The sequence below is a fragment of the Amblyraja radiata genome, unplaced genomic scaffold (genome assembly GCF_010909765.2).
Source record: "Amblyraja radiata isolate CabotCenter1 unplaced genomic scaffold, sAmbRad1.1.pri scaffold_635_ctg1, whole genome shotgun sequence".
NCBI classification, from domain to species: Eukaryota; Metazoa; Chordata; class Chondrichthyes; order Rajiformes; family Rajidae; genus Amblyraja; species Amblyraja radiata.
The window spans coordinates 45,672-58,042 of record NW_022630667.1 but is presented as its reverse complement, the minus strand read 5'-3'; the positions used below and the strand labels follow the sequence as shown (position 1 = coordinate 58,042).

Genomic DNA, 12,371 nt, shown 5'->3' with positions numbered 1-12,371 from the left:
TACACGAGTATCTGACTGAAAACGACTTTGTTCAAAACCCAGCTGATCATTGTGTTTACACAAGGGAAACAGAAAATGAGAAAGTGATCATGATAATATGGGTCGATGACTTAATTATTGCTGCCAGTGATGAAAAGGCATTGAAAGCTGTGAAGGAGATGCTCACAGCCAAATTCAAGATGAAAGACATGGGCAAACTGAAACATTTTCTTGGCATTGATTTTGACCAGAGTGATAACTGTGTGAGAATGTCACAGAACAAATATGTGGAGAAAATACTTGAAAGGTTTGATATGCAAGATTGTAAACCGAGGGCGACACCTTGTGAACGAAAATTGAACTACACTGATGATGCAGAAATGATGACTGATGTCAGAAAATACGGAGAGGTAGTAGGTAGCCTAATCTATTTGACTACTTGCACAAGACCCGATCTCAGTTTTGTAGTAAGTAAACTGTCACAGTACTTTACTGAGCCGACGGAAGAGCAATGGGCTACTGTAAAACATGTACTGAGATATCTGAGAGGCACAATTGAGAAAGAGTTGTGTTACAAGAAATGTGACGACGAGAAACTGGCGTTACAAGCGTACGGTGATGCAGATGTAACCGACAGACGTAGTACAACCGGTTATTGTGTAAGCCTAAACAAAAATGGTCCTTTGATTTCATGGAAAACCAAAAAGCAGCCCACCGTTGCACTGTCAACTTGTGAGGCTGAGTATATGGCGTTAGCCGCAACACTACAAGAGTGTATGTACCTAGTACAACTACTAGAAGGTATTGATGGACATCAGTACCCAACACCCAAGGTTTATGAGGATAACCAGGGTACAATTTCGTTAGCAAAGAATCCTGTATGTAGACAGAGGTGTAAGCATGTGGACATAAAATATCACTTTGTGAGGACCACTGTGTATCATGGCAAAATAAGTTTGGAGTATTGCCCAACAGACCAGATGGTAGCAGATTTGATGACAAAACCTGCAACAAAATTTAAGTTGATGGAGTTTGCAAGTTTATGATTGGAGAGTAACCATGTATGTAAAAGTCTACATGATGTAAGGTAGAAAACCTTAGGATGTTTTATTTTGAGTTAAGATAACAATGCGAGAGCAAGTGGGGGTGTTGACATATATGAAAACTATGCTCTCAATTGTAAAGAAGTTAATCTTAATGTTGTATTGTTACTCAGACAAACTTGACGCAGGTAGTGAATAACTGACAATGATAACAGCCAAGGAGAGGTACTGTAATTGATGTGGTGCGCATGTGTGTCAATAAAGTTTTCTCTTCCAGTTTGAACAAGATGGATGCCCCACTGTGTTTTTTACTCCTCTGAATTATCTTCGGTCTAGCACTGGGTCGGCTGCAAGAATCGCTGCACAATTCACCTCTGCCAACAGTTAGTTAATAGACAAGCAAACATCTGCATAATAGTTGGTGTGAAATGCAAACGTACACACATTTATATTTTTTGTGAGCATACGGAATCCTAGTTAAATTGTTGGTTTTAATAGAGCAGCATCAAAGTGGTATTGCTACATTTAATGTCCCATTGAGATTGATGCATTGGTCAGTGTCATTTTGGGGAGTTTTTCATTTAGTGATTAAAATGACTTCTGTATTCAAGTGATCGCCACAGGTTTGCAAATCAGGATGTTTTAACAAATAAATGTGCAGAAGATATGCAATATATGTTTCACCCACATAATCTGCTACTGAACAGTCAGGCACAAACTCTATAGTGCTCATAATGCAAATAAAATATGATATTTTGCTTTCACCAGCACTCACAAGAATGATTGGAGGAATGAGTGGGTTAGCATATGATAAGCACTGGGACTGTACTCACTGTAGTTTAGAAGGTTGAAGGGGGGGACCTCATTGAAACTTACTGGACATTGAAAGGCATAGATAAAGTGGATGTGGGAAGGTTGTTTCCAATGGTGGGAGAGTCTAGGACCAAAGGTCATGGCCTCAGAATTAAAGGGCGCTCTTTTAGAAAGGAGGTGAGGAGGAATGTCTTTAGTCAGGGGGTAGTTAATCTGTGTAACTCATTGCCACAGAGTGCTGTGGAGTCCAAGTCAGTGGATATTTTTAAGATAGACAAATTCTTGATTAGAACGGGTTCTGGGGGAAGGTAGGAAAATGGGATTAGGAGGCAGAGATCAGCCATGAATGAATGGCGGAGTAGATGCGATGGACCGAATGGCCTAATTCTACTCTTGTAAACGTGTGAACCTACATCAAGCTAAGATGAATGCAATAGCATTTTATACAGATTGATTATCCTGCTGGAGGAATCAAACTTAGTGTTTCATTTTTAGTCGTTTTGAACAAATGTAGGAGGCAGATGCGATAGTGGCATCATGATGCTCTAAGATAGGCAAATGGGTATGCAGGGAATGGGGGGATGTGGATCACGTGCAGGCAGAGGAGATTAATTTAACTTGGCATCATGTTTGGCATGGAAGGACACAAAGTGCTGGAGGAACTCAGCGGGCCAGGCAGCGTCTCTGGAGAAAATGGATAGGTAACGTTTCAGATCGAGACCAGACTGAAATGTTACAGATCCACGTTCCGCCTGACCTGCTGAGTTACTCCACCACTAATGTCCTCTTGTGTACTAACCAGCAGCTGCTATGTTTCTAAACCATGTTTGGCATGGACATTGTAAGGGCTGAAGGGCCTCTTCCTGTGCTGCACTGTTCTATGCTCTATGTTATACGTTCAGTACAGCCCATCCTTTTTCAGGCAAATATAACAACTTTTATTCCTGAGTCTTTAGGTTTAGGCAACGTTTCCTGCACAAAGTATCTTAGCATGCTAAGAGCTATGCCTGCTAAAGGTGAAACTGCTCATTAGTGCTTGCTAAGGTGTCAAGTTCTTATATACCTGTATTCAATGGTTTCCTACTGGATGCTCCACGGCACCTTTAGCAATCACCTTCTCAGTGGGAGGATCGTGCCATGTGAAAGTGCCATCCATATGTCTTGGCAAAGTTTCAGAGGCATTTGTTACCCTTAAGGACCTCTTATGGTCCATATGTAAGGATATTTCCACAACACATCAACTCAAGGGGTAAGCTTAATATTGTTTAATTTATCCGTAAAATGTTTAAAATAATTGCTTTTGTAAATGATTCAAACTCTTCAGACTTTAGACTGTAAACAAACAGCACTGAAACAGGCCCTTCAGCCCACTGAGTCTGTGCTGACCAGTGATCTCCCCGTACACTAGCACTATCCTACACACTAAGGACAATTCTTTTTTTTTTAAACTGAAGCCAATTAACCTACAAAACTGCACATCTTTAGAGTGTGGGAGGAAACCAGAGCATCTAGAGAAAACCCACACAGTCACTGGTAGAACGTACAAACTCCATACATGTAGCACCCGTAGTCCCGTAGTCAGGATGGAACCTGGTTCTCTTGTACTGTAAGGCAGCAACTCTACTATTCTGCCACTGTGGAATTTGGAAAGAGGTATAAAGAGCACATTGCAGCAAATATAAGTTTACTAATCTTGTCATTTGATTAATAAAATGTATGTTGGAATATTGTACAATACCAGATTACTGCTATAATTTAAAAATATGTACCATTTGAGATCATCTGTACAATTGGATAAACAGTGAAAGCAGCGATGAGAAAGAGCCTGGTGCTTTGGAGATTGGCGACACATTTTGTAAGAAATTTAAATTAGTCTTCATTCTGTTGAGCATTGAGGCAGTGAATTTACAGAGATCAGAAAAACAACCACACACATGGCTTTCAGCAAAACAAATGAGATTAATTTCATTCATGGACACTAATTGTTGGTTGAGATGATGAATCATCTGCAGGCACTTAGCAAATAATAAGAACAATATATTTAATGTCCACATGTTCTAATTGACCACAGCGCTGATGAGAAGGGATGGCCTTTCAGTTAAAGTTTTGCAAAGCTAAATGTTAAATGTGTTGGGTAAATTAAAACGAATGATAAATATGCAAACTGTGATGGATAGCGCAAACTGTTTGGCGCAGTAGATTAGCAAACTGTTCGTGCACCTCTGGGACATTACCTTCAATCTAACCTGGACAGATGACATGAAGTTGAACTTTTCCTGCCAAGTATCAGGGGCCTACAACACAGGACTGCCCAAAATGATGAACAAAGTGTTATTGAACTGGCACTCATGTTCTGCTAAGCATCAACATGGCTAATGCTGAATATTGAAAATACATTGTGGATTATTAGATCAAAGTAGTTGTTTTATATGTCTTAATGGATAATATATAAAGGAGACATTCCTGAGATAGTGGATAATGACTAATCCATTAAAGTCATGGGTATCACTAATGTTACAGTGCTAATGTCAAATGTCGATCTAGCAAAGAAAAGTAGAGTCACGAGCTGCCAGAAGTGTTTGATGAATCAGGTACTTCAACAGTTTGGACTGGTATATGGATAGGAAAGATCGAGAGAGAAATGGCCTACACAGGGGCAAATGGGACTAGCTTAGATGGACGTCTTGGTCGGCATGGATAAGTTGGGCCGAATGGCCTGTTTCCGTACTGTATAACTCTATGACTTTACGACGTGCTCATGTATTCCTGCTTTCCACAGACCTAGGTTGATCTATGGTTGCTTTAATGCAGTCATTTAACAACTTGGAAGCTTGAGAATATCCATTTGTTTATTGCACATTGAATTTGGTGGAAAGTTGTAATCAAGGACAAGATTTAGTGCGATGGAAATTTGATTCTAGCATATGATCTATGCACATGATATACTAATGTAGCCATGTTGAATTCTGATTTGGTAATGTGCTTATTTTGACAGGTACATAGATATGAAAGGTTTAGAGGGATAAGGACCAAATGCAAGCAAATGGAATTAACTTAGATGGAACATCTTGTTTGGCATGGACAAGTTGGGTTGAAGGTCTTGTTTGACTCTATGACTTGTATGTGGATGTATTACTACATTGCATGCTTAGTAATACATTCGGAATTACCTGTGGCTTCAACTGTGACCTTGAATGCTGATGTTAACCAACATAAAACTAAACTGCTGAGGGAAATGAATGAAAAGGATCAATTGTGGGAAGCATAAGATATGTGAGGAAGTATTTGTGGAATGCAAAAATTAACGTTAACAATTGAGGTTGTAGATAAAGTCAGAGATTATAAAGAAGTAGAGGTTAGTTGGGGCAAGATCAAAATAAATGTTAGTTTATAACATGATGGAAGGCAACAGTGAATAAACGACAAAAAGGGTTGCATACATGAATGATAAAAGGATAAGGAATAATGGATGGGTCGAGATGAAATCCAAATGACAAAAGCTAAATAATAATAAGTGATAACCTTGGTAAAAAAAAAAGAGGACAAGGTTTAAATTGTGACATTGAATTCTGCATTAACTCTAGAACTCTGGTAAAGTGCCAAATCAAAAAATGGGCTGTGGTTCCTCATACTGGCATTGAACGTCATTGGGAAATGTTTGTAAGCGGAGGGAAAAGGTCTCTGAGCAGAAATGAATCAGAAAGGTAAAGCAGTAATGCCCCTGTCCCACTTAGGTAACCTAAAGGGAAACTTCTGGAGACTTTGCGCTACACCCAAGGTTTCCGTGCAGTTCCCGGGCAGTTCCTGGAGGTTGCAGGTGGTTGCAGGTAGTGGAAGCAGGTAGGGAGACTGATAAAAACATCAGGGAACCGTACGGAAACCTTGGGTGGTGCGCAAAGTCTCCAGAGGTTTCCGTTCAGGTTTCCTAAGTGGGACAGGGGCATTAAGAGACTAGAGGTTCACATGTGTGTCTTACTGGAGAAGCCCAGCAAAATAATAACTTAATCAACATTTATTCTATGAAGGGGAATGAATAATTAATCAAACTCAATACACTGCTTCACATGGATGGGGATGGGTCAGAACCACACCAGGGAGGAGGTAAATAAACAGCTTTTGTATCTCCTTCACTTGTATAAGAAGGTGTTTTGGTCATGAGATTGGGCATTGAGAATCCTCATTGTGTACACCAGGGATTTAAGTACTGCCACCCTAAATACTAACATAGTTCAAGAAAACAAGTTTCATCCCAGCTGGTATCAGGCAACTAAACCATCCTATCGCCAATGAAAGAATGGTACTATAAAAGCTGGAGTTAATAATAATAATAATAATACATTTTATTTATGGGCGCCTTTCAAGAGTCTCAAGGACACAACAATTTAGCAGGTAGAGGAAAAACATGTAAGGGGAATGAAATAAATAGTAGAGACATGACTAGTACACAAAGTAAAGACAGAATTCAATACAAAATACAGTATGAGGCAATTAATGCACAGATGAAAAGGGACGGGGATGCGGGGCTAAGGATAGGCAGAGGTGAAGAGATGGGTCTTGAGGCGGGACTGGAAGATGTTGAGGGACACGGAATTGCGGATCAGTTGGGGGAGGGAGTTCCAGATCCTGGGAGCTGCCCTGGAGAAGGCTCAGTCCCCAAAACTGCGGAGGTTGGACTTGTGGATGGAGAGGAGACCGGCTGAGGGACCGTGAGGGTTGGTATGGGGAGAGGAGGTCAGTGAGATATGGGGGGGGGGGGTGGGCAGATGGTGGAGGGCTTTGTAGGTGAGAATCAGGATTTTGTAGGTGATCCGGTGGGAGATGGGAAGCCAGTGAAGTTGTTTGAGGACTGGAGTGATGTGATACCAGGATTTGGTGTGGGTGATGAGTCGGGCGGCTGCGTTCTGGACCAGTTGGAGTCGGTTGATGTAGGTGGAGCTGATGCCAAGGAGAAGTGAGTTGCAGTAGTCCAGTCGGGAAGAGATGAAGGCATGGATGAGTCTTTCAGCAGCGGGCGGTGTGAGAGAGGGTCTGAGTTTGGCGATGTTGCGGAGATGAAAGAAGGAGGTTTTAATGACATGGCGGAGGTGAGGCTCAAGGGAGAGGGTGGAATCAAAGATCACGCCAAGGTTGCGGGCCTGGGGAGATGGGGAGACAGTGGTGCCGTCGATGGTGAGAGTGGGGTCATTGATTTTGCTGAGTGTGGCTTTGGAGCCTATGCGGAGGAATTCTGTCTTATCGCTGTTGAGTTTGAGGAAATTATGTTGCATCCAGGTTTTTATAGCTGACAAACAGGAGTTGATATGGGAGAGGGGGGGGGGGGGGGTGTGGGGGGATTTGGTGCTGAGGTAGATCTGGGTTTCATCAGCGTAACAGTGGAAGTCCACGTTGAAGTGGCGGAGTATCTGACCAAGGGGGAGGATGTAGATGATGAAGAGGAGGGGGCCGAGTACGGAGCCTTGGGGAACGCCTTGAGTGACTGTGGCTGTAGCAGAGGTGTGATTGTGTAGAGAGATGAAGTGGGATCTGTTGGAAAGGTAGGAACGGAGCCAGCTGAGTGCAGAGCCTTCAATGCCGAGGTCTTTGAGTCTGGTGAGCAGGATGTTATGGTTCACTGTATCGAAGGCTGCGCTCTGGTCGAGGCGGATGAGGATGTTGAGGGAACTAGTGTCAGCAGAGGTGAGGAGGTCGTTGAGGACTTTGTGCAGAGCAGTTTCTGTGCTATGGAGGGGGCGAAAGCCAGATTGGAGGGGTTCAAGTAGGTTATACGCAAGGAGGTGGGAATGAAGTTGCGACGCAACGATACGCTCCAGAGTTTTTGAAAGAAAGGGGAGGTTTGAGATTGGGCGGTAGTTAATGAGAGAGGAGGGATCAAGACCAGGTTTCTTTAAGATTGGTGTAACAGCAGCAGTTTTGAAAGCGGAGGGGACAATTCCTTGGGACAATGAGGAGATGAAGAGATTAGTGAGGTAGGGGCAGAGAACGGGGAGGCAGTAGTTCAACAGGATAGTGGGGAGAGGGTCGAGGGAGCAGGTAGTGGGTTTGGAAGAGCTGATGAGTTTGGAGATTTCAATAGGGGTGACCAGGTCAAACTGGGAGAGGAAGCAGTGTGGAGGAGGGGTAAGGAGGTCAGTGGAGATGTTGAAAGGAGGGGCCTTGGTAGGTGGTGGAGTAGATGCTGGGGAGTCGGGTACAGGGGATAAAGATTGATAGATGGTGCTGATTTTGTCAGCGAAAAAGTGGAGGAATGAGTTGCAGAGATCCGGAGTAGAGGTAGGGAGAGTGTTTGCTCGAGAAATTAGTTGCTCAGCGGGACAGACAGCATCTCTGGAGAGAATGAATGGATGACGTTTCAGGTCGATACCCTTTTTCAGACTTTACTGGACTTTATCTGGCACTAAACATTATACACTTTCTCCTGTACCTGGACACAGTGGATGGCTTGCTTGTAATCATGTATATCATTTCACACTGGATAGCGCACAACAACAAATATTTTCACTGGACCTCAGTGCAAACAACTGTAATAAACTGAACTAAACACATGCCCTAACATTGCTTCTCATGGAGAGATGGAAACTCCCAGTGTGGTCTACTTTATGGTTTATGTCTGCAGGCACAAGGAACACCAGATGCCACTTTACAAAGACACAAAGTACTGGAGTAACTGTTGAAATGATCAGATTCACGCACAGAGGATAGAACTCATAGACTTTGTTGCAGTACAAACGGAGGGAGCACAACGTGCTTTCATGCCCGTGGTCAGCATCAAATCTAAAATAGAGAGAGAGACACCGGCTTATAGGGCCGGCCCAGGGTAGGGATGAAGATCTGGACTGGAGTACATAAGGATTGTGAAGCATGCATAATATGTGTGATAAAAGTCTGATCTTGGCCGCTTTTGGCCCACTGTGCTGCGATTTTCGAGAGAACACCGTCACCTACGGCCGTCATTTTTGGCCACCTCGATCAGAGCCCACGTCTGCCTTCCTGGACCAGAGTATTCTTCCCATCGATGAAAAATCAGAGATAAATTAATGTTTCCCCTCTCCCCCTCCCCCTTCCCTCACCTCACCCACCTCTCAGCACACCCTTTCTCCCCCCCTCTCCCCCCCTGCCCCCTCTCTCCTCCTCTCTCTCTCCCCTCCATCCCCTCCCGCACCCTCCCTCTCTCCCCTAAACCCCCTCCGCTCCACACCCCCTGCCCTCTCCCCTCCACCCTCCCTCCCCCTCGCTGCTCCCCACTTCTCCCCCTCACCCCCCTCTCAGCACCCCCTCTCTCTCCCCCTCACTCTCACCCTTCTCTCTCCTCCCCTCCTCCCCCACCTTTACCCCCTCACCCACCCTCCCTCTTCTCCTCTTCTCCACCCCCCATCCCTCTTGCCCCTCTCTCTGTGTTTCTGTCTCTCTTTCTGTCTCTGCCCCTTCTCTCTCGGCCCTCACTCTCTACCCCCCCCCCCCACCACTCTAGATGTGACTGCAAGTTGGGGGCTATGCGTCAGTAGATAGGGTGGTTATGGGGTAAAAGGAGCAAATTAATAATATTAATATAATATCAAGTGGGGATAATTAGTGTGAGTGCGGGGGGGGGGGGTTGTTAGTGTGTGTGACGCTGCATGCCGCCTCCCCCACCCCCCCACAACCGCACGTTGGGGGAACAGACCCAACGGGTCTGCACTTGGTCTAGTATATGATAAAGACATACTAATATACATCCTTCCTCTTAAAGAATTAACTCCCAATAAAACAGATGTGATAATCACATGCAAAATACTATATATACTACATAAAGTACATATAGTATGTGTAATTAAGCTAGCGTAATTAAGTGGTGGAAGTGGTCTGCTCTTCTTGTCATACCATCCTTTTTGAACATCATGCATTTGTTGTAGCCTGGACTGGATTTCGGATGGTGGGATCACTTGTGGTACTAGTGCCTGTTTCGCCACAGTTGGCTCAGTTTGCCTTGACATTAGTCGCTGGGCGGGTGAACCCAATATTGGGTCGTTGGAGATGTTGAGCAGGTTGAGCAGGTCTAGGCATACGTCTGATCCTGCTCTGTGGGATCGTTCCACCACTTGTTTTCAATTGGAGGCGTGGGGCGGGTCCCAGTTCTGACACCATGTTGAAATGATCAGACTCACGTGTAGAAAAAGTCTTTATTGCAGTACAAACGGAGAGAACACAACGTGCTATCATCCCTGTGGTCCGCATCAATTCTAAAAGAGAGAGAGGCACACACACCGGCTTATAGGGCCGGCCCAGGGTAGCGATGAATATATGGACTGGATTACGTAAGGAATGTGTAGCATAACCTGTGTGGTGATATATATATAGTAAAGACATACTAATCTACAGTAACTCAGCAAGTCAGGCAGCATCTCTGGAGAACATGAATATGCGAATCAGTCTGAAGGTCCCGACCTAAATGGTCAGCTCTCCATGTTCTCTAGAGATGCTGCCTGACGCACCAAGTTACTCCAGCACTTGGGTCTTTTTATGTCTAACTTTTTATCCTCAGCAGACAACTTTTCTTGGTGTGGCTTTACCAAACCAAATGAAAGGAATAAAAAGAGGTACAGCTTGATGTAAGAAAAAAATAAAATAATTTGCTTTATTTTAGACAGTGATATCCAAGTGATATTCTTAAATGACACCCATGATGGATGCTACCAACCTCACGTGATAAATGTTGCCTTGTACCTACTCTATTTTGTGGTTGAATTGTTGTTGGTTTAACTTTTCGTTCTAAATAAGCACTAACTACAATACGTGACTGTCAACATTTTATTTTTATCGCTGAATCCAGACATGAACCTCCTGATGTGTTGTAAACATCACAGACTCTTTCCACGTCATTTCCAGTAAGATTGTTAATCTCTTATGATTGATGTTCCTATAAATGTGTAGTTAACTCAGTGTGATAGTTATCTCATTCAATTTAGTACACATTATCTATTCTTACTTCGTAAAGTCAGTAAATCAAATTGTCATTTAAGGTTCTGAAGTGGGCTTCACTTTGAGGTCCCTCTACATTCCTTCACCACCAGTTCCCTGAAGGTGGAATAGGATGATTCGAGGTAGATAGGGTGGTAAAGAAAGCTTTTGGTGTGCTGGCCTTTATAAATCAGAGCATTGAGTATAGAAGTTGGGATGTAATGTTAAAATTGTACAAGGCATTGGTGAGACCAATTCTGTAGTATGGTGTACAATTTTGATCGCATAATTATAGGAAGGATGTCAACAAAATAGAGAGAGTACAGAGGAGATTTACTAGAATGTTGCCTGGGCTTCAGCAACTAAGTTACAGAGAAAGGTTGAGCAAGTATGGTCTTTATTCTTTGGAGCGCAGAAGGTTAAGGGGGGACTTGATAGAGGTCTTTAAAATGATGAGAGGGATAGACAGAGTTGACGTGGATAAGCTTTTCCCACTGAGAGTAGGGAAGATTCAAACAAGAGGACATGACTTGAGAATTAAGGGACAGAAGTTTGGGGGTAACATGAGGGGGAACTTCTTTACTCAGAGAGTGGTAGCTGTGTGGAATGAGCTTCTAGTGGAAGTGGTGGAGGCAGGTTCGATTTTATCATTTAAAAATAAATTGGATAGTTATATGGACGGGAAAGGAATGGAGGGTTATGGTCTGAGTGCAGGTAGATGGGACTAGGTGAGAATAAGTGTTCGGCAACGACTAGAAGGGCCGAGATGGCCTGTTTCCGTGCTGTAATTGTTATATGGTTATATGGTTATATCAGTGAGCTTATCAGAAATTGGAATTTGAAGTTGCAACTTACAATGAAATCCAACTTTTCCTTGCATATGGCATCTTTCACAGTCTCAGGACATCTCAAAGAGTTGATGTACATGTTATAGGAGCAGAATTAGGTTGTTCAGCCCATCAGGTCTACTCTGCCGGACAGTCAGTGACGGTTCAGGTCGAGAGTCTGAAGAAGTCTCAACCCGAAATGTCACGCATTCCTTCTCGTTGGAGATACTGCCTGTCCTGTTGAGTTACTCCAGCATTTTATGTCTATCTTTAGTTTAATATCAGTTGCTGACAACATCATTTTTCTTTATTGATGACTCGCTTGGTATATGTTCCTCTGAGAGATTTGTTTTCCAATTTCCACAGTGGAATTCCAGCATCAATGAATGCCTTGTGCAAATCACTCGAAAACTCAACTGGAGCCAGCTGTAAATGAACTGAGGAGACAAGCTTGGGTATTTCACTTGGGTGGTCTACACCCCAGCGGTATCAACATTGACTTCTCTAGTTTTAGATAGCCCTTGTCTTCTCCATCCTCCCTCTTCCCCTTCCCAGCCTTCCTTCTAGTCTTACTGTCTCTGCCTCTTCCTTTCTTTTTCCTGCCCCCCCCCCCACATCAGTCTGATGAAGGGTCTCGACCCGAAATGATGCCAATTTCTTGTCTCCACTGAGCCTTACCTGCTGAGTTTCTCCTGCATGTTTTTTTCGACCTTCATTTTTTCCAGCATCTGCAGTTATTTCTTAAATAGATCTTGGAGAAAACTGAACCAACGGG

General features: G+C 43.5%; 1 long non-coding RNA gene across 1 annotated transcript; it reads left to right on the top strand.

Annotated features, from left to right (window-relative positions):
• Positions 1-1,217: 1,217 nt before the first annotated feature.
• LOC116970202 lies at positions 1,218-11,782 on the top strand. The gene is made up of 4 exons (XR_004411056.1): positions 1,218-1,405; positions 6,231-6,239; positions 9,983-9,987; positions 11,772-11,782. It is a non-coding gene; the product is annotated as an uncharacterized LOC116970202 (long non-coding RNA).
• The last annotated feature ends 589 nt before the right edge of the window (positions 11,783-12,371 follow it).